Source organism: Globicephala melas, chromosome 12 (genome assembly GCF_963455315.2).
Source record: "Globicephala melas chromosome 12, mGloMel1.2, whole genome shotgun sequence".
In the NCBI taxonomy this organism is placed as follows: domain Eukaryota; kingdom Metazoa; phylum Chordata; class Mammalia; order Artiodactyla; family Delphinidae; genus Globicephala; species Globicephala melas.
This window is the reverse complement of record NC_083325.1, coordinates 58670943-58697047: the sequence shown is the minus strand read 5'-3', so window position 1 is coordinate 58697047 and position 26105 is coordinate 58670943. Positions and strand designations below refer to the sequence as shown.

General features: G+C 40.3%; 1 protein-coding gene across 2 annotated transcripts in view; it reads left to right on the top strand.

Moving 5' to 3' along the window:
• The window catches only part of TMEM178A (transmembrane protein 178A), a 105342-nt gene that overhangs the window by 1724 nt on the left and 77513 nt on the right, over nt 1–26105 (top strand). Inside the window, exons 1-2 of one of the 2 annotated variants that reach the window (XM_060309562.2) lie at nt 13550–13750; nt 17095–17193. The gene's annotated coding sequence lies outside the window, so the exon portion shown is untranslated. Of the gene's footprint in view, nt 1–13549; nt 13751–17094; nt 17194–26105 lie in introns of those variants that run through there. The other variant, XM_030857863.3, reaches the window with a different exon arrangement.

Sequence of the window (26105 nt, the reverse complement as noted above, 5' to 3'; positions counted from 1 at the left end):
TCAATTTCAATTCAAGGGAGAACTCAGAAAGAAATGTTTCTCATTTCTAAGCCCCTTCTAGCTGTGGGGATGCTGTGATTCCTGCATATTTCTTTATAGATAGTATCTTCCTGGAAGCTTGAGCTTTCAATAGGGACTGCTGCCAATATTATCCACTAGTTATTGTTGTTGTTTTAAATAATAGCACCTTACATTTATTTAGCACGATTACTGTTTGCAAGCAAGTCTATAATCTCATTTGCAAAAAGAATTTACATAGTATGAATATTCAAATAGTTATAATTGCATATTAATTTTGTTTAACAGAATATGCTCATATTACTTTTCCCACCCCTGTTTCTCTCTTTTCTTTTACTATAATGTGTTTTCCTTTTTGATCCAGCTCTTCTGACTTTTTTTTTTTGACTTTTTTTTTACACATCCATTGGCAACTGTATTTCAATTGATCCCCAGGACTATTAGTCTTAATCTTACAACTTAAAAATAAACCCTCTGTCTTTTACCCATAATATTCATTTTGCCGTCATTTTCCATCCTCCCCAAATGCTAGTTTATAATTTCCAAAAACATTTTGCTGTGATTTACTTAAGAGTTCAGATGTGGCTTCGTCTTTTTTCAAATTATAATAGTTGATACCAACTCATGCACATATAAACTCTGCACAAGGTTTCTAACCTCTCTGTGCCTCAGTTTCCTCATTAGTTAATTTGAGTTCATTAGCTATTGTGAGGGGTAACTGAGTTATAACACTGTAAAGTGCTGAGTGCATCTGGCACGTGGTCAGCATTCACTGAACGTTTGCTGTTACTATGTTGTTTGTCTTCCTCCACGAGAATGTGTGCTCTGTGAGGGCCAGCTCTGTGCTGAACGGCTTCCCTTTGGCCCTCCAGGTCCATGCTCTGCCTTCTCCACCCTGTGCGTTGACCCAGCAGACAGGTGTTGTATGGACCACATCAACAGTCCTTACCTGTGGCTCCAGGTTGGGTTTTGCTCCTTGTGGAGCACTGGCAGGAGACTGGAGGGAGCCGGGAGAGTGAGTTTGGGGAATTTGTTCCTCTAGATCCCTCCCTGGGGGAGTCACATCAGGATGGCTGTGTCCTTGACTGAAAGTCACAGGTCCTGTCGGATGGCCTCTCCACAAGCTTTCTATCCAGGCGCCACTGACTACTTCCTCCCTTTGCCTGCTCAAGCCCAGTGCTGGCCACTGTGACCATCCTTTGTTATTCCCCTACACTCTGCCGACACCTTAAATTACCCCTGTTTAAAGTCCCCTCAAATTCTCCAATGTGAACGTGGCTTTCTTTGCCTTCCATGACTTTGATATTTTTGAAGAGTCTGATCAGATATTTTGTAGAATGTTGCTCAGTTTGGGTTTGCCTGGTGTTTTTTCACGGTGAGCTTGCAATTTTGCGTTTTTGGGAAGGATACTTTAAGGGGTCATGTACCCTTCTCAGTGCATCGTATTGGTGGATACAGGATTCAATATGTTTTATTACTAGTGATGTTAACCTTGATCACTTGGTTAAGGTGATGTCTGCTTTACTTTATTATACCGTTACTATTTTCCTATTGTAATTAATAAGTAATTTTTGGACTATATATATATATTTTTTCTTTTCTTTTCTTTTCTTTTTTTGCGGTACGCGGGCCTCTCACTGTTGTGACTCCTCCCGTTGCGGAGCACAGGCTCCAGACGCGCAGGCTTAGCAGCCATGGCTCACGGGCCTAGCCGCTCCGCAGCATGTGGGATCTTCCCGGACCGGGGCACGAACCCGTGTCCCCTGCCTCGGCAGGTGGACTCTCAACCACTGCACCACCAGGGAAGCCCAAGGACAATATTTTGAGACTATGCAAATATCCTGTTTCTCTTCATGCTTTCACTCATTAGTTTGAGCATTCATCAGTAGATCTTGCCTGCAACAGCTAACACGGTAGTGTTCTAATGCCAATTTTCTATTTCCCTCATTCCTTCCATATTTCTTTTTTTTAAAGTATTTTATTTATTTATTTATTTATTTATTTATTTATTTATTTATAGCTGCGTTGGGTCTTCATTGCTGTGCACGGGCTTTCTCTAGCTGCTGCGAGCAGGGGCTACTCTTTGTTGCAGTGTGCGGGCTTCTCATTGTGGTGGCTTCTCTTGTTGCGGAGCATGGGCTCTAGGTGCGCCGGCTTCACTAGGTGTGGCTCGTGGGCTCTAGAGTGCAGGCTCAGTAGTTGTGGCGCATGGGCTTAGTTGTTCCGCGGCATGTGGGATCTTACCAGACCAGGGCTCGAACCCCTATCCCCTGCATTGGCAGGCGGATTCTTAACCGCTGCACCACCAGGGAAGTCCTCCATATTTCTTAATTGGAATTCATTCTTCCATAAGGAAGAGCTGTATCTTATTTATTTATTTCAGTATGGACTTGTGGATATTTATTTTATTATTAGGATTATATACAACCCCATGCTATCATTATTTATGAAGTTGATCCAGCTTTGGCTACTGGGAGCTCTTTTAGACTGGATCCTATGTCCTTTTCACATACACACATTTTTGAGCACTTCCTTATTTCTGGTACCAAAAGATGCTTCTGCTATTTGTATTTTTCTTTTTTTAAATGAGTACACTTTATTTTTTAGAGCAGTTTCAGGTTTACAAAGAAAGTGAGCAAAAAGTACAGGGAGTTCCCATATACCCCCCTCGGTTTTCCCTACTATTAATATCTTGCATTGATATGGTGTATTTATTACAATTGATGAACCAATATTGATATATTACTATTAACTTAAGTCCATAGTTTAAATTAGGGTTCACTCTTTGTGCTGTCTAGTTCTGTGGGTTTTGACAAATGCATAATGTCATGTGTCCACAATGACAGTAGCATACAGAAGAGTTTCACTAGCCTAAAAATTCCCTGTGTTCCATCTATTCTTCCCTCCTTCCCCCCAACCCAAACTGCTGGAAACCACTGACCTTGTCACTGTCTCTGTAGATTTGCCTTTTCCAGAATGTCACATAGTTGGAATCATACAGTATGATGTGTCTTCTTTCACTTAGCAATAGGTAAGGTTCTTCTATGTCTTTTCATGGCTTCATAGCTCATTTCTTATTATTACTGTATAATATTTCATTGTATGGATGTACCACCATTGATCCACTCACTGACTGAAGGACATCTTGGGTGCTTCCAAGTTTTGGCAATTATGAATAAAGCTTCTGTAAACATTTATGTGCAGGTTTTTGGAGGACATACGTTTTCAACTCATTGGCGTAAATACCTAGGAGTGTGATTGTTGCCTCATATGGTGAGACTATGTTTAACTTTGTAGGCAGCCGCCAAGCTGTCTCCCGAAGTGGCTGTTACCATTCTGCATTCTCATCAGCAGTGAATTCTTGTTGTCTTAACATCCTTCAGCATTTGGTGTTGTCAGTATTTTGGATTGTATCCATGCTAGTAGTTATGTACCAACTGTGTTGTTTAACTGGTCAAATCCAATAAAAGGTGCTGTCTGAAATGTTTGATGAAGGATGTGTCGTGAGAATCAGATTTCTTGGAATTGGGAAAGGAGCCAAAGCAGAAGCTAAGTTGAAAACAAAAAAAGAGGGACCAAGTCTCAGCCCAGTATGGCAAAATCTACCTGAAAGCAAAAATAAAACTGAATTCCCAAGTCTAGAGTCAAACTGAGGAAAGGAAGTACATTGGTATTTTTTAGTATGTGGATATCTCCTGTCTTAGTGTCTTAATTTGGGTTAGCTGGAATTTCTTCTTCAAGTACATTTATCAGAAAAGATAAATGGGTAATGTATTTTCTGACCCCATGCATCTTGGGAATGTTGGGAATGCCTTCAGGCATAGAAGACAAGTAAGCTGGAGTAGGTGGAACGTCTGTTGTGCTTTTCTGCTCAGCTTTTCTTGTTTGTCTTTTGTTGTCGTTGTTTTTGTTTTGTTTTGTTTTCAACTGAGGAAGGTTTACTCCCTCAACCCATGTATTTTTGGTATAATTATCACTTCAGAGTCGGTATGTACCTAGACCTGGTTAACTGTGATAACCTGTCCTTAATGACTTCTACAAGGGGTGGGAATATAATCCAAATAGGGCCAGTCAGGGCCTTTGAATTAAATTACATGCATGGCTTGTGAGCTGTATGGATGTACAGCTGGGCTGCGAGGGGCCATCTTCTCTGCCATGTGAATAGAGTTCATCTGTGGCAAGAGAGAATGAGGCCAACGTAAGCAAAATGAAACAAACAAAATGAAACACGCAGATCTTAGAGATGGAGAGAGAGAACGCGAGTGCTGGAGGGAAGAGAATGAGAAAATGAGAGTGGGGCTAGCTGAATTGTTTGAGATCTTTGATCAGCTGCACTGGAAGTCTTACTCTTGGACCTTCCAGTCAGACAAGCCAATAAATTTCCTTTGCTTTTCTTAAGATAGTTTGAGTTGGTTTTCTGTCCTTTACAACTAAAAAATAGTAAATATAGAATTGCTATTAGGAAAAGGCCATTGCTAGGAATAAACTCTACAGTAAAGATTTGGTTGAGTCTAAGTGTATCACAGGATGGAGAGGACCCCCATACCAAGGGCAAGAAAATCGTCCATCGTTGTTATGCTGTTCCAAAACATATGGTTAAAGGGTGACCTCTTCTTTCTTTGGGCTCAGACATGTGCCTGCTGAGACTGGAGCTTTAGAGGAATTGTCAGAATTTCAGGATGTTGCCTGCTTCTTGCACGTCTTTCAAGAAAAGAAAAAGCTTCAGTATAAATTGGTCCCTGTGAAAGCAGGAAGGAAATAGTATATAACTTCGTTAAGAGGTGCCTTTCCTCCATTTGGATGTGGGCAGTAATCTAAGACTGCTGGGGGGTCAGATAATCATGCACCTCATGGAACTACAAAAGCCAAAATCCCTGACCCAAGCTGAAGTTAGTGTTGGCAGAGGTTGGGAGGTGAGAGATGGAGTAGGGGTTGTGATTGGGAGGAATTTGAGAAATCCGGAAGCCTGATCCTTTAAGCCCCTCCCCAAACTATCCTGCTGAGCACTGGCTGGTGGGGAAGGTAACAATTCATTCCCTAGTAAACAGCCAACCCACCGGTTCAGCCTGGGCACAGCACTGATCCGTTCTGCCTCAATACCTCAGCCTGAGTCATTTAGGACTCTCGTAGCTGAAGGCTAAGAACTGCAGCTAAGAAACAGGTATGCAGAAGAGTCTGGTCTATAATCAAGGACAAGACAAGATTTCTGATTTTCACCTACGGAAGTAGACCCCATCAGTAGATGACTAGGGGTTTAAAAGTGTTGAACTTCCAGAGAAATATCAACTGGAAAGCACTTGCGATTGTTGGATTGCTAAGGCAATCCCCAGGTCCTTGTAATAACACCAAATGCAAGAGAGATGTTAAGGGGCAGGACCTCCAGAAGGATTTTTTCCTACATTCATTTTAGGCACAGCCTTGAAGAATAATGAATGTGGGCGATCTGTGCACAGGGAGAAGCCTGGGGTTGTCAGATTGGTTTCGCTGTCAAGATGTAAATTCTTGCTGTGTTATTCTGTAGGGTCTGGTACATGCTGTGGCATACATCATGGCACCCTTTCTGAATGGAGTTTTTGTTTTTTAGTTTTTTTGGCCGCACCACGAGGCATGTGGTATCTTAGTTCCCAGACCAGGGATTGAACTGCGCCCCCTGCAGTGGAAGCACGGCGTCTTAACCACTGGACCACCAGGAAAGTCCCCTGAATGGAGTTTTATTGGAAGATATGCTATTTTTCCTCCTCTACTGTGTAAGGGAGCTATAGGGGATCATTACATTGATCATAAACTGCAGGTTATTTTTTTATTATAACTATTATTATTGTACCTTTATAGTGAAAAATTTCAAACAACCACTATAAATATCAATAGAATAATGAACCCTGATGTATCCAACCTCAACAATGGTCAGCTTATAGTCAATCTGGTTTTATGCATATCTCCACTCACTAGATTATTTTGAAGCAAACCCTACGCATCGTATCATTACATCTGTTCATAAGTCGTAAGTATTATTTTAAAAAACCCGTAATACAATAACACCCAAAAAATTAACAATGATTCATTATTATTATTAAATATCCAGGTAGTGTTCAGACTTCCAGTTGTTTCTTGAATGTAATTTTAAAAATATATATTGCAGGGGCTTCCCTGGTGGCACAGTGGTTGAGAATCTGCCTGCTAATGCAGGGGACACGGGTTCGAGCCCTGGTCTGGGAGCATCCCACATGCCGTGGAGCAACTGGGCCCGTGAGCCACAACTACTGAGCCTGCGCGTCTGGAGCCTGTGCTCCGCAACGGGAGAGGCCGCAATAGTGAGAGGCCCGCGCACCGTGATGAAGAGTGGCCCCCGCTTGCCACAACTAGAGAAAGCCCTCGCACAGAAACGAAGACCCAACACAGCCAAAAATAAATAAATAAATAAAAATTAAAATATATATATATATATATATATATTGCAGGTTATTGAATCAAGAGAAACCATATCTGGATATCAGAGATGTGTACATCACCCAGAGATCCTGGGCATGGAGGTGGGGTAGTAACTGGATGTGATTCTGTGTTGTCTCTCTTTGGAGTAAGTGTGACTTTAGTTATACATTAGTTGGACATACATTTGTTGGACAAATATCAGGTGGAGGGACTTTTGAAATTGTTTGAGTTTGTGTTAAGTAGGCATGGGGGAAATGTAGTTCATATTTGCTCTTATTGTCTGCCCCCTCTTTCTTTCTATGAAGGAACTGTCTCCCTCTCATCTCATTAGGTTCTTGTGAGACTGTTAATCTAAGTGTATGTGCTGTCTGCAGGACCAGTGTGTGACTCAGGCCTGACCAATAATGGGCCAACTTCGCATCCATGGTGATTAGACATGGTCTGAATACAAGCAACCAAAGTATTCTCATGAGATTGAAAATCTCATGGATGCAGGGAGTCTGTCATCCGTTTGAATCATGAGCTAAAACAATGTGGGTATGGAATTTTTTCCTTGGCCACACTCCCTGGGATAGGGAAAGAGTGTACATAACAGTGGGAGAGAATGAGGCCAATATAGAGAGAAAAGCAGAGACAGGATGAAGCAAGAGTTGGCGGGGTTGATGGCAGGGAGGAAGAGAGAGAGGGGCAATGACAATATTTGAGCCCTTGGGTTTAGCTGTACCTAAAGTTACCTTGGAAGTTTTGTGAAACAATATATTCATTTATTTCCCCTTAAGCTAGTTAGAACTGGGTTTCCTCTCGGTTGCAACTAAAAGAGTCATAAAAACTGGGTATAAAAATCTTGAATTACAACTTTTGCCCCTCAAAATTCTATATACTCTGCTTAATTTCCTGCTAACATTTAATAATACAAAAGAGTGGAATTCCTGGTGGTCCAGTGGTTAGGATTCTGAGCTTCCAGTGCCAGGGTCTGGGGTTCCATCCCTGACTGGGGAACTAAGATCCCGCAAGCCATGTGGCACGGCCAAAATAATAATAATAATAATAGGAAGGAGAAGTTTGTGATCAGCCTGACTTCCCTCCCTTTATTATGCAATTCATTATTCCTGTCTGGATGCTTGAAGAGTTTTTTCTTTATATATATTTTCCCTCTGAAACATTATGGGCTCCTTACACCTGCATAATTGAGGCTTTTTCCAATTTGTGATTTTTTTTCAACTGTGTCTTTGATTATAATTTCTATTCCACTTGCTTTGGTTTCTTTCGCCTATAATTCATAGGTTGGATGTTTATAAGTTGGGGATGGTGGGAAATAACAACATTCTGACAGCCTCCAAAAGCAGCAGCTAGTCAGTAAAGGTCAGCTATCCAGTTTCTGGGTTGGGACAGGTCTTGCATTCTTATTCCAGGGAGCCAGAACGTTTGGGAGAATTGAACGGACTTTGTACCTTTTTTTCAGATGGGTAGTCTTTCTATTAAGGCAGCATAACACAAGGATTTACCAACTGCACTCTTCAGCACAGTTCCATCAGTATGGTGGTTAATGAAAATGTTAGTTTTTAAGTCCCCCCCTCCCTTCTGATTCATGGTTATTTTAAGGGAAATTTTAGAGAGACTGTGTCAGATGCCATTTAAAGTTGAAAGTCTTTTCTGTTGACTTAAGAGCCAGTTTCTATCATGTACTTTGTATTTTCAGCATTTACTTAATTAATTAATTCAATTCTCAAACCAGCATTATTGAGCAACTTTTATATGGCAGACCCTGTGGTTGGCTAGGCTATAAAATTGAATAAGATGCTATTCTAATTCTTAAGGACCTAGCAATCTAGTGGGTAGATAGATGTACAAAACAACCAACTACAAAGGACTGGTAAGCCTATGATATACACAGTGCTCTGGGAGCAAATTGGGAGGTGACAGACATTTGTATCCAGCTTTGTAGAATCAGTAGGAGCTTACCAAATAAATGGAGAAGAAGCATTGCTGTATTATTCTGCTATCATTGACCTGTGTCATTTGAATGGGATGTGATGGGGGCTCTGCCTGTATATGGATATTTCTTTTCAAAATTTCCCTCCACTGCCTTTAAATTTCACAAGCGTTTTCTTACAACTGACCGATCTGCATGCCACACACAGTATATGGGATGAGACGGGCAGCTTTGCCTCTCTCCTTGTCAGTTTAATTTCGCTTTTTCTCTACCCACTGGGTATGGAGATGCTGGGTTCTTACACATTTTAATTGCTTATCTATTGCAAAATATATTTATGTAATTTTGAAGGAAAGCAGTGATTTATATTAGCAGAGAATGCGAGAGTTTAAAGGGGTAATCTAGTCTAACCTCCTCATTTCCAGTTCCATTTTCTAGTTGTTAAGGTCATACAGCTAAGTAGGACCAGAGCAGGAATTACGATCACGATGATGAAGATTGCACAGCACTGGCAATTTTCACAAACATTGTTGCATTTAATGTTCACAAAGATCCTCTGAGCCTTGTATTATTATTATACCCCATTTACCAGGGAGGAAATTAAACTTAGCAATACCAAGGTATTTGTTTTAAAATGTTGTATTAAATCTCTGGACTTTCAGTCTAGTACTTTCTTTGTTACTCAGTGAAACCTCATTGGTTTTTGTTTGTTTAATTGAATTCTAATTTAAAATACTTTTCAAACTAGGATCTAGGATTATCTTTTTTTCTTTTTGTGTTTTTTTTTCTTTTAGGATTATCTTTTAAAAAAATAATAAAATGCATAAATGGTATCTAGCCCAATATCTGATTTCCTATATTTCTTATAGTCTATATCACAGGTAATATTTCCCATACTCCTTGATATTATACCGCTTTGTATTATTGTCTAGTTTGTATTTATATGATTCGTGTTATCTGAGCAAAAAGCCTTTTCCCTGTTCAAAATCTAGTAATTTTCTATTACACCCCCTCTTTGTGACTTCTTCTAAGTTCACCAACTGTCAGCTCTTTCCCGCCTCTCCATGGCAGATTGCCAGATTGTATAAATCATGCCTTTGGCTATTCTTGTCAACAACTGAAGCAGAATTTTTGCAAAAATCTTGTAAACAGTGTGTTGCAATGTTAGTGGCCTCTGCTACTAATGCCTCCCTTTTCTTTCTTTTAATATGAGGCTCAGTCCCCTTGTTTTATGAAGTGGACCATTTCATCTTTCCTCCACATGCAGCTAGCTAGGCTTTTCTCATGGATTTAGTAGAAGCTGATCTTGAAATTTTCACAAAGGTGCTTCTTCTCTTGCTCCTTTAGTTTCCATTTGGATCCCTAATGGGAGTGATGTTGAACACCCATCATCTCAAAGAGTCCTATTTTCGAATCCTGACCCTGCCACTTTCTGGTTGAGTCATCTGGGGCAAACTTTTCCAACCTCGTCTGTAAAACGGGATCACATTGCACATACCTAATGGCAGAATTGAGAAGATGGAATTACCATTGTGTTTTTCAGCCACACCACATGGCATGTGGGATCTTAGTTCCCTGACCAGGGATCGAACCCACGCCCCCTGCATTGGAAGCACAGAGTCTTAACCACTGGACTGCCAGGGAAGTCCCAAGAAGATGGAATTAGATGAGAATAGTGCCAGATACATAATGTTTACAAAAAAGAATGTTGATTGCCACTTTTATTATTCTTGTAAATAATTCTTTCTTTGGTTGAAGTTTCTCTTTGTTGTCAAGCTAACCATTCAGTAATATATCACAAACTCACCACTGCCTTCTCTCTTTTGAAACATTGTAAGTCAGTTGTTTTGTTTTTGCCTAAACTCTATTTCTTGAGCATCTTGACCCAACTCTCTTTTTAATTATTTTGCTTCATTCTTTTCCTATGAATTTTAGGGCCTACTACTCTCTGGCATCTTTAGATTGGAGCAAATGGTCCCTTTGAGTCATTCCTCTGACATTTTTAGCCACTTTATATCTCTCAGTAGTTTGGTAACTCCACATATGATCTGATAAACCAGTTCCCAAGAAGTCAGTTTTAAGATAGTGGAAAAATTGGTATCTATCACTTTACAGTGATATGCTCTGGTAGTTCTATTGCCTCATTTCCTGTTTTCCCCCCAAGCTTTTAGAAAATGCATTCACATAAATATTCTTCAATTCTGTATTGTTCATATTAATTTCATAGGCTGTGATTGATTATTTCCAATCCTGTCCCTTTTAGTTGAAGGGCAGTCAAGATCCTCTTCCAATTCTAATGCTTCTTTTTATATTCAGGAAACTCACCATTTAACAGATATAGCACCAACCGTAAATGCTAGGATACAGGGACACAGAGGGATAAAAAACATGGTCCATCCTTCAAGGAACCCATAATAAGTAAGTTGTCCCTTCCTTATTTCTTTAAAAGACATTCATATCGTTTTATTTGCATAATCGTTAAACTTGGCTTCTTACATAAATGAGTATCTAGTCCTACATCCTTGGAATAATTCTTACCATCAGGACTATCCTAAGGCTTATATTAAGGGGAAAAAAATATTAGATGGTTCCCAAAAGAAGTGGTTTGTGGTTTGGGTATAATTTGCTTAGTATTTGCATATGCCTATTTTGAAAAGACCTAGTGTTTCAAGTTAAAACACTAAGGCTATAAATGAGAGCAGATTTCTTGCTTCATGTTTGGCTGCCATAATTGATACCGATTCCAGAAACGTATAGCCAGAAGTGAGTCAACAGTTAAATGGAACAGAGAAGAGGAAAAAAAAAAAGTCTCAAGAACTCTTCTAAGACAGTAATAGCCCCCATCTGGAATTTTCCTCTCCTCTGTAAGAGCTTTTGCAGTTAGAGTGCAGTGTGGCTGGATGGAGCTCTGGTTTGCATGCTGCCGGCTGAGGGTCACTCCAAGTCCACCCCGTGCTCAGCTATTTCCCTTACTGGCCTTTGAGTTAGAGCATGGAAGACCCCCTGCCAGAATAGAAATGTTTAGACACAGAATTTTATTGCTGAAAGGGATCTTACAGATCATTATACCACAGAGATTCCCAAGCCTTTTCAAGTGTGAGAACCCCTTTTCAATCTCAATGTTTTTTGGATTCCCATGTAGTAGAACTTAAACTTGTAGTATGCATGGATTGAGAAGGTATATAATGACAATATGCCACTATGAGTTCAATAATCATTTGCATGAATTTAAACTTCGTTAATCAGAACAGCAGTTACATAAATTTGAAACAAATAGCTATACCTGTATGAGTGAGACATATCATGTATTTCATCTATAGCCTACTGGGTATACAAATGGATTTGGAGATCCCATGAATTTGGAGGGCCCTGGGGACCTGCACCTTGGAAACCATTGATCTAATCCAGTCTCCTGTTTTAACAGATGAAGATAAATGTGGTTTATGGATATTAAGTGACTTTCTAAGGATACAGCTAGTTGGTGGCAGAGTCCAGTTCATTGACACCTTTTCCACTGTGCCTCAGCTGTCTTAAACTTATCTGAAATTATTATTCATCCAGATCAGCAGAGAGAGGTACTGTAAATGAACTAGCTCAGAGGAAACTATGATTGTGTACCACACACAGGAAAACATGCTCCTGTATATAACAATAACAAAACAGATCAATTAGACTAATTAATTAGTTTGTATATAGAATTAATTAGATTGTATGCAGTTAATTAGATTGTATATAGAATTCTTGCATAACTTGTCTCACTTGACAATTACATATTTCTTGAGGATTGTAAGGAATTAGAGACCTGTGTTAGGTACTTTATAAACTGTGGAGTGAATATGAAAAATGTTGACTTTCTGGCCACAAATAATAACCCCTCTCAAAAAAAAATGCAGAGGAAGAATTAAAAACCTTAAATATTATGGGTTTTTGGCAATGAACGGGCACAAAAGTCAGCAAGAATGGACATCCTCAACTTCTGCCAAGTCAGGAGGAGCAGTTCTGGCTGCTGAGTTGAGAAGAGAAATGAGAAAAATCACCAGCCAAATAATACATTCTAATACTGGCAGACACAGGAGGGGGAGTGTGTCAGAGATATTAAAAAGCCATTCAGTGTGAGAATGATGCGATTCAGCTGGGGAAAGAAGAAAAGAACAATTGATATTTCCTGGATATTTATTAATGTTTAGATACAAGAGGTTGTACTGAGAGTCGCCAAGTCTTCAGCTTGTTTTCTCTGAGGGCTTGATACGACGTGAAAGATGCTGAACAGAGTGCGGTTCAGATCCATGCTCTCCCTGGGTGACCCATTTCTGCCAGTACTGCACTGGGTTAGAAAACTTCAGGGGTTTCCTAGACTAGCTTTAGGTCTCTTTTGATCTGGATGCCCCTTGGGAGTCTGAGTTGGTTTTGATTCCTGTGAAAATTTGGGTCATTTGGGGGTAGATCTTGCCTGGTCCAATCATATCTTTTGTGTGGATATGGTAATAATGAGGGTCCATTCAGTTATATCCAATAGTGTCTCAAGAAGGTCAAGGCTACTTATCTAGTTATGCTGTGTATCTGTTTTCCATAGATAGAGGATCTATTTCATGAGCAAAGTTTGCCATCTTCATTCCAACCAAATGATCTGAAACTATGAGCTGCAAAAGGAATCTTAAGGGAAAATAGGGCTGAACGTGAGCAAATCCATTCTCACCACCGGAAGCTGTAATTCCACCTGCATTGTCTCTGGGGGACAGCCCATCTGACTGAGTACTTAGAGAAACAGAGTAGTTATAACTGATATTGACAGAAAAGTTGTACAAACAGATCGTGATTAATTCTGTAGTCCTTACAGCTGAATATAACAAAACTGGGGTCCAGGGACTGTTGCTTTGCCTCCATGTTCTCTACCCGCTTGTTCCCGAGACTCTAGGTGTCAGAGGGAGGGAATGGCGTTTGCCATAGAGCAGAACCCTTCCTCTTCTGAGTAACTCGCCTGTTAGCGCTGCAGTGCTGGCAGCGGTCCTGAGAAGGGCTCTGCAACGTGGGCTGGTTAGCAGGAGCATTTTCACTGCAGGCAGGTTCCGTTGCCTTGGTGAAGTCCCCACGCATCTGAAGAGTGGCTCATCTGTTTCCGGCTGGGGATCGCTTGTGCTCACCCAGGCACCCATGAGAAACCTGGGAGACTGGTGAGCAGGTGCTGGCTGAACCGGGAACCTTTAAGAATCAGCCAACAAAATAGATAATTTTACTCAGTACTATTCCAGGAGGACTAAGTTTTGGAGGAAATGCTGTCAGAGAAGCGTTTTCAGTGTCAGGGGCCTAGGGCAGGAATGGTGAGTGGAGAAGGAGGAGGGAAGAGGAAGAACAGAACGAAGCAGTGAGGGGGTGAGTTGGGGGGTGAACGGGCTGAGAGATTCTTAGCACTCGGGTGGAGAGAGTTGTCTAAGAAAGATTTTAAGGATGTAGCCTTTATGATATGCTTGTAAAACCTCTCACCCTGCTGCTTCCTGAAAAATCACAGTAAACATCTACATTGTGCTCTTTCCAGTGTGGGCGTCGGACCCACCTTTGGCTATTGAGCCGTTGAAGTGTGGCTGGTCCGAACTGAGGTGCTCAGCAAGTGTAACATACGCACTGGATTTTTGGCGACTTAGTGTAGAAAAAAGAATGTAAAATATCTATTGCATTGATAATTTTTTACATTGAATACTTGTTGAAACGATAATATTTTTAGTATATTGGGTTAAAGTATATCATTAATGTTAATTTTACCTGTTTCTTTTTACTTAAAAAAATGTGTCTATTAGAACGCTTAAAACATAACGTGACTGATGTTCTATTTCTACTGGATAGCACTAATCTACATGATTCTTCAGAGCTACTGGAGTTAGATTTGTGTTTATTTTGGGTTGGTATGGGTGGTGCTACAGGGCTGTACAAGCAGACACTCACACCCTTGTCTGTTGATGGCCAAAACGGAAGGGAGGGTCAGACTTGATAAATCTCAGGCTCCAGAAGGAGCATTGGTCAGCAGCCTTTGGCAAGTACGTCTGAGTGCCGAGACCTGCAGACATTTGGAAAGATTCAGAGTCAGAGAAATATCTGGGAGAAATGGGGCCTGACTTAAATATATCGAAAGGAGACCAAGTTTTCCTACAAGAACAGAACTGGTATTAACAGAGAAACCTCAGAGGGCAAAGATGGGAAACAGCGGGGTTGGGAGAGAAGGTGCAGCCTTCTTTGCGAGTGTGTCATGCCTCAGTAAGACGGGAATAAAGACACAGACCTACTAGAGAATGGACTTGAGGACACGGGGAGGGGGAAGGATAAGCTGGGACAAAGTGAGAAAGTGGCATGGACATATATACACTACCAAATATAAAATAGATAGCTAGTGGGAAGCAGCCGCATAGCACAGGGAGATCAGCTCGGTGCTTTGTGACCACCTAGAGGAGTGGGATAGGGAGGGTGGGAGGGAGATGCAAGTGGAAGGAGATATGGGGACATATGTATACGTATAGCTGATTCACTTTGTTATAAAGCAGAAACTAACACACCATTGTAAAGCAATTATACTCCAATAAAGATGTTTAAAAAAAAACAAAAACAAGAATGCCTGATGCCTGGGAGGGAGGAGAAAGAGGAAAAGAAGAAAGGACGGAGGGGAGAGAGGAGAAGGAAGGAAATAGAACTGAATTGAGAAAAATAGCCACACAAGGCTAGACGTGGTTCGTGTGGTCCCTGATAGATCTTGTGAGTTTGAAACAGCTTGAGAAATGACCACTCCGCGGAGCAGAAATCCTCTGTAAAACCCCCACAAGTAAAGAAAAACAGGTTTCCTGAATGTTCAGTAGCAGCAGTCGTGCATCTGTTTATTTGAGAAACGGCTTTGAAGCTGCCCCAATTCTTTGTTAAGACAAGACTGGGGAGAAAGGAGTATTTGCATAAGTGATGAGGTGAAAGGGCTGCTGGCGTCCTCAAGGTTGAATGCTTCCCAGGGATACGTCCTTTAGCGCCCTCCATAGGAGGGCAGGGAGTCCCTGGCTGCATCCCTGGCACAGTGTTATTCTGTAGCGGTGTGTATATATATCGCTCAACTATTTGGAGCGACTGGGCCCTTCAAGTAACCAGAATAACATCCTTCATTTCACTTCACGGCCAGCAAAGACACTCATTCCAAAGAGTTAGTAGAAACACGTAAAACCCTTCAGTGGAGTACAGCCTCTGCTCTGGGTCTGAACAAGTTCAGTCCAATTTCTCATCCCATAACTCCTGCGTCTATGGAGCCAGGCAGTTAAAATGAATGACCCGAGGCGCTGCAAGGGTCTGAAGTGCCTCACAAATCATCAGAGAAAGATTAAATTATGTCCTGAACTTACCAAAGCCAAAAAGTGAACTAATAATATATTTTAGAAACAGTTGCTCCAAGAGCTGAAACTGAAAACATGGTGATGTTTAACTCCAATTTAATGGGAACATCCAAGTAATTAAAAGGCCCCACTCTTAAAGCTTTCTGGTTGATTGAAGGTGCTTTGCATATTGGAAACAGGTATGAAAAGCTTTTATATGTTAAGGGTTCTCTGAGGCAAAATTGTTAACACTACCCACCTGGTGGACCACCTGCATCGGTTTAGCTAGAACTAGTTAGAAATGCAAATTCTCAGGGCCCACCCCCAAATCTGCATGTTATCAACATCTTTAGGGGATTCTAGGCACGCTGAAGTTTGAGAAGCACGGGCCTAGGGGACTAGTGTGTCTCTTGGAAAGGAAGGAACACCCTTTCCTTGAACCGGGCCTCTGGGGACCACAGGTAATCCTTATTTTATGTTCTAGGCACTGGGCTAAGAACTTTACACAACTTACCTCATTTTAATCCTTCAGCAGTTCTAAGGAGGCAGTATTAGAATTAATGCCACTTTACAGATAAGGAAACTGAGATATAAAATCATTAAGCAATTTGCCCAAACCCACATGCCCTAAGTAGGAGAACCGGGATTTACATCTAGGCTGCCACTCTTTGGCAGGACGTGATTCAGTCTTTTTCACTTGGGTTTTCTTTTTTTTTTTTCTTTTTTTTTTTGCGGTACACGGGCCTCTCACTGTTGCGCCCTCTCCCGTTGTGGAGCACAGGCTCCGGACACGCAGGCTCAGCAGCCATGGCTCACGGGCCCAGCTGCTCTGCGGCATGTGGGATCCTCCTGGACCGGGGCATGAACCCGCGTCCCCTGCATCGGCAGGCGGACCCCCAACCACTGCGCCATCAGGGAAGCCCTTCATTTGGGTTTTGAGCCATCTACAAGATGGGCAGATAGGGAGTTCTGTGGGTCCTGCCCACATGGGTTTGCTTTGTCCTTTCCAAAAAGCCTGGGATTTCCTGCTTAAAAGTCCCACAGAATCTAGATGGTGGAGTGACTTCCCCAGATCACATAGTTAATGGCATAATCCTGGCTGGAGTGCAGGCTCTCTGACCTTTCATCTCATATGTTACAATAAAAAAAAAAAAACAAAAAGCAAAACTGAGACCATAAAATTGAACTGAAATACCGTCTTTTAGGAATAATGTCTGTTAAATTTGGAGGTTTACTCTTACATGACTCAAGATAGCTCAAGGAAAGGGGACTTATTTAAAAGTGGGGGTGGAGGGAGTCAGTGACACCCCTCCTTTCACCCATCGCAGTCTCTTGAAGCACACGTTCTGTTTCTCTGTTCTCTTCCTCTCCCTTCTGCAGGCAAGGCTGTCTCCACTACTGCTCTGCTTATGGGTGAATGAAAATGGCCACCCCAGCCCTGATTGGACAACATCCTTCATTTCACACGTCAGCAATCATGTGAGCATGGTTTTGTGTCTCTTATTTCTAATTCTCCAGTCAGAGGATTCTAAGCTATTCACTGATCTCTCCTATTAATCAGCCAAGTCAAGTTGTTATTAAAATAAAGGCAAGAAGGCTACCCCTTTCAGTAGGGGCATGGGGGTAATTCCAAATAATGGATTGTAGAGTAGGCAACCCTGCCCAAATGTTCTACTACATTTAAAAAAAAAATAAGATCATACCTCTTGTAGCTTTTTTTTTTTTTTTTTTACTATTTTGCCAAAATACTTCCCTGCCTATAAATAATATCGTACCTCCTCAGTTTTTGTGATGGTGATACAAACGGCATATCCACTGTGTATGGCTCTGCCTCGGTTTGCTCAACCAGTTGCTGTTGGTGGGTTTTCTTTCCTCCAGGTATTTGCCAATATAGTCAATGTTGTAATGAACAACTTTGTCATAAATCTTTGTGCCCAGTCTTAGTTCTTTTTTTAGGATAAATTCTTAAAAGGCAAAACTGCTATGTGAAGAAGTGTGGCCATTTTTAAGGCTTTAGAAAGAAATACATACCCCAGTTACCTTCTGGAAAAGCTGTCCCAGTTCAGACTCCTACCGGCAAGGGAGTAAACCTTCCCACAACCTCACCAGCACTGGGGATTATTCTTTTTTATCTTTGCCAATTTTATAGGTAAAAATTGAGCTCATTGTTCTTTTAATTTGTGTTCTGGCTGAGGTGGAGCAATTTTTTCACATGTTCACTGGCCTTTTGTATTTCTGGTTTTGCAACATATGTCTTTTGAAAACCTCAGCTGCGCTTTACACAGGAAAAAGATTTTGGCAGTTGTTATTAAATGTCTGCTTGTTCCTTATTCTAGTGGCGTCCTTTATTTGATTACCCCAACCTGAAGGTAAACCAGCATCGCGTTATTAGGATAATAGTATTTGAGTCTTCAAACAACATGTAAAGCTAAGCCTTTAGTTTATTACACTGTCCTTTATGAAGATGTTCTAGGAGAGGTGAATCGATCTTCCAAGCTATGTGATAAAATGTCTGAGACCAGAATACCTAGTTGGCTGAAATGGTGGGATAGGGGTAAAGTGAGAATATGAAAGATGTCAAAGCAGTTGGAGTTCTTAAGGGAAGAGAGTTTTTCATACTATCCTGATCTCTAAGGAGGGGGAGAGTAATCTGTATGGGAAGTTGACTGTTTCTTTTTCATCCTTGCTTTACATCCAGCATTGAAAGGATGGACCCCTATCTTCTGTTCAAGTTGAAGTGTGGGTAGTTTTGAGCCTCACAGTTACTTCCTGGGACTTTGAAAGTGATTCAGGATAGAAGACTCCCAAGAGATCAGATTGAGGTGACAGTAGGCTCATTGAGAATCACAGGTCAAGACATTCTGAGGAATGCGGGATGGTGGAGCTTGGCTACACGGGTCAGAGATGTCCTTCTGTATAGGCAGTCGCCTCTGGTTTGATTCGACAGGGTTTCCCAAGCTTCCCTCATGATAATGATCACCTGATGTATTCACTAAAAACAAACATTCCAGGCCCACTTATTCAGACTCTTCAGGCAAGGGCCTGATGATTCTACCATTAGAGAAATTTGGAAAACACAAATTCAGAGGTTCTGCGGGAAGGCCTTTTATAGCAGATAGCTTTTAGGATGTCCATTCAGCCTATATGATAGCCACCAATACAATACAATACAATTCCCTACCCCTAGGTCGGACCTTAGTACTCATGGTTGGGCTTTGTCATACCCATGTCCCTGGCTGCAAAAGAAGCCAGGCTGTGCCAGTCAGATTTTCTCTTTGTAAATTAAAAATGGTATTTAGAGGTAGCCAGTCTGTCTCTACAATTGCAATATGGAATCTCAAGAGCATGGGGCAGCTATATTCTGCCATGTGGATGAAGAAGCTGTTAAGATGGTATACAGGAAGACAGAAGAATGAAACACAGATGCCCTCTTGGCTTGCAATAGCTTGACTTGCTTTCAATAACATGTATCTCTACTAAAACACTCTAATATAAAAAAAAATCATCTGCATGTAACTAAAACCTTTACCTTGAACATCAAGTGAAGTTAATGGGTCTTCTATTTTATTTTATTTTATTTTTTGAATTAATTATTTGAAAAATTTTGCATTTTATTTTATTTATTTTTTATACAGCAGGTTCTTATTAGCCATCAGTTTTATACACATCAGTGTATACATGTCAATCCCAATCGCCCAACTCATCACACCCCCACCCCCACCCCCCGCCACTTCCCCCCTTGGTATCCATACGTTTGTTCTCTACATCTGTGTCTCTATTTCTGCCTTGCAAACAGGTTCATCTGTACCATTTTTCTAGGTTCCACATATATGCGTTAATATACTATATTTGTTTTTCTCTCTCTGACTTACTTCACTCTGTATGACAGTCTCTAGATCCATCCACGTCTCTACAAATGACCCAATTTTGTTCCTTTTTATGGCTGAGTAATATTCCATTGTATATATGTACCACATCTTCTTTATCCATTCGTCTGTTGATGGGCATTTAGGTTGCTTCCATGACCTGGCTGTTGTAAATAGTGCTGCAATGAACACTGGGGTGCATGTGTCTTTTTGAATTATGGTTTTCTCTGGGTATATGCCCAGTAGTGGGATTGCTGGGTCATGTGGTAATTCTATTTTTAGTTTTTTAAGGAACCTGCATACTGTTCTCCATACTGGCTGTATCAATTTCCATTCCCACCAACCGTGCAAGAGGGTTCCCTTTTCTCCACATCCTCTCCAGCATTTGTTGTTTGTAGATTTTCTGATGATGCCCATTCTAACTGGTGTGAGGTGATACCTCATTGTAGTTTTGATTTGCATTTCTCTAATAATTAGTGATGTTGAGCAGCTTTTCATGTGCTTCTTAGCCATCTGTATGTCTTCTTTGGAGAAATGTCTATTTAGGTCTTCTGCCCATTTTTGGGTTGGGTTGTTTGTTTTCTTAATATTGACCTGCATGAGCTGTTTATATATTTTGGAGATTAATCCTTTGTCTGTGGATTCGTTTGCAAATATTTTCTCCCATTCTGAGGGTTGTCTTTTTGTCTTGTTTATGGTTTCCTTTGCTGTGCAAAAGCTTTTAAGTTTCTTTAGGTCCCATTTGTTTATTTTTATTTCCATTACTCTAGGAGGTGGATCAAAAAAGATCTTGCTATGATTTATGTTAAAGAGTGTTCTTCTTATGTTTTCCTGTAAGAGTTTTATAGTGTCCAGTCTTACATTTAGGCCTCTAATCCATTTTGAGTTTATTTTTGTGTATGGTGTTAGGGAGTGTTATAATTTCATTCTTTTACATGTAGCTGTCCAGTTTGCCCAGCACCACTTATTGAAGAGACTGTCTTTTCTCCATTGTATATCCTTGCCTCCTTTGTCATAGATTAGTTGACCATAGGTGTGTGGGTTTACCTCTGGGCTTTCTGTCTTGTTCCATTGATCTATGTTTCTATTTTTGTTCCAGTACCATATTGTCTTGATTACTGTAGCTTTGTAGTGTAGTCTGAAGTCAGGGAGTCTGATTCCTCCAGCTCTGCTTTTTTCCCTCAAGACTGCTTTGGCTATTCGGGGTCTTTTGTGTCTCCATACAAATTTTAAGATTTTTTGTTCTAGTTCTGTAAAAAATGCCATTGGTAATTTGATAGGGATTGCATTGAATCTGTAGATTGCTTTGGGTAGTATAGTCATTTTCACAATGTTGATTCTTCCAATCCAAGAACATGGTATATCTCTCCATCTGTTGGTATCATCTTTAATTTCTTTCATCAGTGTCTTATAGTTTTCTGCATACAGGTCTTTTGTCTCCCTAGGTAGGTTTATTCCTAGGTATTTGATTCTTTTTGTTGCAGTGGTAAATGGAAGTGTTTCCTTAATTTCTCTTTCAGATTTTTCATCATTAGTGTATAGGAATGCAAGAGATTTCTGTGCATTAATTTTGTATCCTGCAACTTTACCAAATTCATTGATTAGCTCTAGTAGTTTTCTGGTGGCATCTTTAGGATTCTCTATGTATAGTATCATGTCATCTGCAAACAGTGACAGTTTTACTTCTTCTTTTCCAATTTGGCTTCCTTTTATTTCTTTTTCTTCTCTGATTGCCGTGGCTAGGACTTCTAAAACAATGTTGAATAATAGTGGTGAGAGTGGACATCCTTGTCTTGTTCCTGATCTTAGAGGAAATGCTTTCAGTTTTTCACCATTGAGAATGATGTTTGCTGTGGGTTTGTCGTATATGGCCTTTATTATGTTGAGGTAGGTTCCCTCTGTGCCCACTTTCTGGAGAGTTTTTATCATAAATGGGTGTTGAATATTGTCAAAAGCTTTTTCTGCATCTATTGAGATGATCATATGGTTTTTATTCTTCACTTTGTTAATAATGGTGTATCACATTGATTGATTTGCATATGTTGAAGAATCCTTGCATCCCTGGGATAAATCCCACTTGATCATGGTGTATGATCCTTTTAATGTGTTGTTGGATTCTGTTTGCTAGTATTTTGTTGAGGATTTTTGCATCTATATTCATCATGATACTGGTCTGTAATTTTCTTTTTTTGTAGTATCTTTTTCTGGTTTTGGTGTCAGGGTGATGGTGGCCTCATAGAATGAGTTTGAGAGTGTTCTTTCCTCTGAAATTTTTTGGAAGAGTTTGAGAAGGATGGGTGTTAGCTCTTCTGTAAATGTTTCATAGAATTCACCTGTGAGGCCATCTGGTCCTAGACTTCTGTTTGTTGGAAGATTTTTAACCACAGTTTCAATTTCATGACTTGTGATTGGCCTGTTCATATTTTCTATTTCTTCCTGGTTCAGTCTTGGGAAGTTATACCTTTCTAAGAATTTGTCCATTTCTTCCAGGTTGTCCATTTTATTGGCATAGAGTTGCTTGTAGTAGTCTCTTAGGATGCTTTGTATTTCTGCAGTGTCTGTTGTAACTTCTTTTTCATTTTTAATTTTATTGATTTGAATCCTCTCCCTTTTTTTCTTGCCGAGTCTGGCTAATGGTTTATCAATTTTGTTTATCTTCTCAAAGAACTAGCTTTTAGTTTTATTGATCTTTGCTATTGTTTTCTTAGTTTCCATTTCATTTATTTCTGCTCTGATCTTTATGATTTCTTTCCTTCTGCTAACTTTGGGTTTTGTTTGTTCTTCTTTCTCTAGATCCTTTAGGTGTAAGGTTAGATTGTTTATTTGAGATTTTTTTGTTTCTTGATGTAGGCTTGTATAGCTATAAACTTCCCTCTTAGAACTGCTTTTGCTGCATCCCATAGGCTTGGGATTGTCGTGTTTTCATTTGTCTCTAGGTATTTTTTGATTTCCTCTTTGACTTCTTCAGTGATCTCTTGGTTATTTAGTGACGTATTGTTTAGCCTCCATGTGTTTGTGTTTTTTACGTTTTTTCCCCTCTAATTCATTTCTAATCTCATAGTATTGTGGTCAGAAAAGATGCTTGAAATGATTTCAATTTTCTTAAATGTACTGAGGCTTGATTTCGGACCCAAGATATGTTCTATCCTGGAGAATGTTCCATGCGCACTTGAGAAGAAAGTGTAAACTGCTGTTTTTGGATGGAATGTCCTATAAATATCAATTAAATCTATCTGATCTATTGTGTCATTTAAAGCTTCTGTTTCCTTATTTATTTTCATTTTGGATGATCTGTCCATTGGTGTAAGTAAGGTGTTAAAGTCGCCCACAATTATTGTGTTACTGTTGATTTCCTCTTTTATAGCTGTTAGCAGTTGCCTTATGTTGAGGTGCTCCTATGTTGGGTGCATATATATTTTTAATTGTTATATCTTCTTCTTGGATTGATCCCTTGATCATTATGTAGTGTCCTTCCTTGTCTCTTGTAACATTCTTTATTTTACAGTCTATTTTATCTGATATGAGTATTGCTACTCCAGTTTTCTTTTGATTTCCATATGCATGTAATATCTTTTTCCATCCCGTCACTTTCAGTCTGTATGTGTCCCTAGGTCTGAAGTGGGTCTCTTGTAGACAGCAATATATATGGGTCTTATTTTTGTATCCATTCAGCAAGCCTGTGTCTTTTGTTTGGAGCATTTAATCCATTCACGTTTAAGGTGATTATCGATATGTATGTTCCTATGACCATTTTCTTAATTGTTTTGGGTTTGTTTTTGTAGGTCCTTTTCTTCTCTTGTGTTTCCCACTTAGAGAAGTTCCTTTAGCATTTGTTGTAGAGCTGGTTTGGTGGTGCTGAATTCTCTTAGCTTTTGCTTGTCTGTAAAGCTTTTGATTTCTCCATAGAATCTGAATGAGATCCTTGCTGGGTAGAGTAATCTTTGTTGTAGGTTCTTCCATTTCATCACTTTAAGTATATCATGCCACTCCCTCTGGCTTGTAGAGTTTCTACTGAGAAATCAGCTATTAACCTTATGGGAGTTCCCTTGTATGTTATTTGTCATTTTTCCCTTGCTGCTTTCAATAATTATTCTTTGTCTTTAATTTTTGGCAATTTGATTACTATGTGTCTCAGTGTGTTTCTCCTTGGATTTATCCTGTATGGGACTCTCTGTGCTTCCTGGACTTGATTAACTATTTCCTTTCCCATATTAGGGAAGTTTTCAACTATAATCTCTTCAAATATTTTCTCGGGTCCTTTCTCTCTCTCTTCTTCTTCTGGGACCCCTATAATGCGAACGTTGTTGCATTTAATGTTGTCCCAGAGGTCTCTTAGGCTGTCTTCATTTCTTTTCATTCTTTTTTCTTTATTCTCTTCCACAGCAGTGAATTCCACCATTCTGTCTTCCAGGTCACTTATCTGTTCTTCTGCCTCAGTTATTCTGCTATTGATTCCTTTTAGTGTAGTTTTCATTTCAGTTATTGTATTGTTCATCTCTTTGTTTGTTCTTTAATTCTTCTGGGTCTTTGTTCAACATTTCTTGCATCTTCTCGATCTTTGCCTCCATTCTTTTTCTGAGGTCCTGGGTCATCTTCAGTATCATTATTCTGAATTCTTTTTCTGGAAGGTTGCTTATCTCCACTTCATTTAGTTGTCTTTCTGGGCTTTTATCTTGTTCCTTCATCTGGTACATAGCCTTCTGCCTTTTCATGTTGTCTATCTCTCTGTGAATGTGGTTTTCGTTCCACAGGCTGCAGGATTGTAGTTCTTCTTGCTTCTGCTGTCTGCCCTCTGGTGGATGAGGCTATCTAAGAGGATTGTGCATGTTTCCTGATGGGACAGACTCTGAGTCTTCTATTTTAAAAATGAAAATTATTCTGGAAAGATTAGGGCTATCAAAAATACATAATTTGATGTAAATTACTTTAACCAGATTACTGCAAACTCTGGCAACAGGAGTGTTATTTTTAGGGAAGAGGGTGGGGAGTGGGCCATGAAGGTGATGTGAGGAGAGGCAAAATAGGTGAAGAGTCACAGCAATGGTTTTAGAGACTAACAAGGGAGCATGGAGCCTGGATATGGTCATTTCTATGTGGTGTTTACACATTTTCCCCTTGTGCTGGAGAGTGTGCAGGTATTTCCAATCTAGGCTGATCTAACCACCAGTGTGAATGTCAGGTGGCATTTAGGACCTGTCAGTTTCAGTTTTTGCTGCTGTAAATAATACCTGGTTAGGATTCTCGAACTGAAGATTAAAAACATGAGTGGGTTATTTGAAGACAACACAGTGTGCTTAGTAGAGTTGATTTAGTGTTCATTCAACTAGTCAACTCATTACACAGGTAGTTATGTTTAGCTCTTTCTCATCACACAAGGGCAAGACAAATTTTTCCTCCCTAACTCTCAGGGCTGAGTGCATATCTCTTCTGGGTGTCTTGATCCATTTTTCCCTTTTGTTCATGATTAAAGGTCTATGGACTCCTTCAGGAAGTTGTCTCAGAATTCCATTAGCATCACAGTTTCTAGACTTTCCTACCAGGTTAGTAACTTGTTTAAAGCTCACCTTCTGGTTCCTGAGATTTCTCTTTTGCTTTCTGCACATTTGGTCCTCATCCATTCTACTATCTCCTGTTTTTCCCACTATTTTCCTATTTTTCTTTCATGTGTGTAGCTGGAAGGGGAGCTCCATATCTCCCAGGAAGGCTTGCTGTTGAAGAGGGAAATATCTGACTTCCCAGGAGCTTAAGGTTCTTCATATTCTTTTAAAACAAGCCCCAACATGGGACTTCCCGGGCGGTCCAGTGGTTAAGGCTCTGCGCTTCCACTGCAGGGGCCGGTGGGGCAGGGTGTGGGTTTAATCCCTGGTCAGGGAATTAAGATCCTGCATGCCAGTGGTGTGGCTGAAAAGAAAAGGAAAAAAACAAAAAAACGCAACCCATGGAAGGAGGAAAAGCCACTGAGCTTTGAAGACATTGGCAAACCTTTCAGGATCTGAGGCACTGCTGCCTCTAACCCTTTATTGCCACATCAATGATTCATTTTGTTGTTTTAAGGACCTCCCTTCCTTTGCTAGGGAGGTACTTTTGCATTTCACTCTAAGTTCCCCAGAAAGCTACAGATGTGAGCTTAATCTAGGTTGTTTGATGCAATTACAAATTTATCTGATGGTCTGGGTGATACGTTTAGAAAAGCAGTATCTGAGGGCTGGTCCTGGAGGTCCAGTTCTAGGTCCCTGGCTGAGTTCACAAGGAAAACACATCGCAAGGAGGACATATCTGATCTCTGGGAGCCAAAAGGACCCTAAGGTTACATTCTGCCTGAGAATGGCTGGCTATGGCTCCCTGATGCTCTTCAGCTGTGGGCTGGGAAGGCATACTAGAATGAAGCTAAGAAAATCTGTGCTTTCTTGAGAGCTTCTTTTTTTAAAATTTTTTTTAAAAATTAAAAAAAAAATTTAATTGAAGTATAGTTGGTTTACAATGTTGTGTTAGTTTCTGGTGTACAGTAAGGTGATTCAGTTTTAT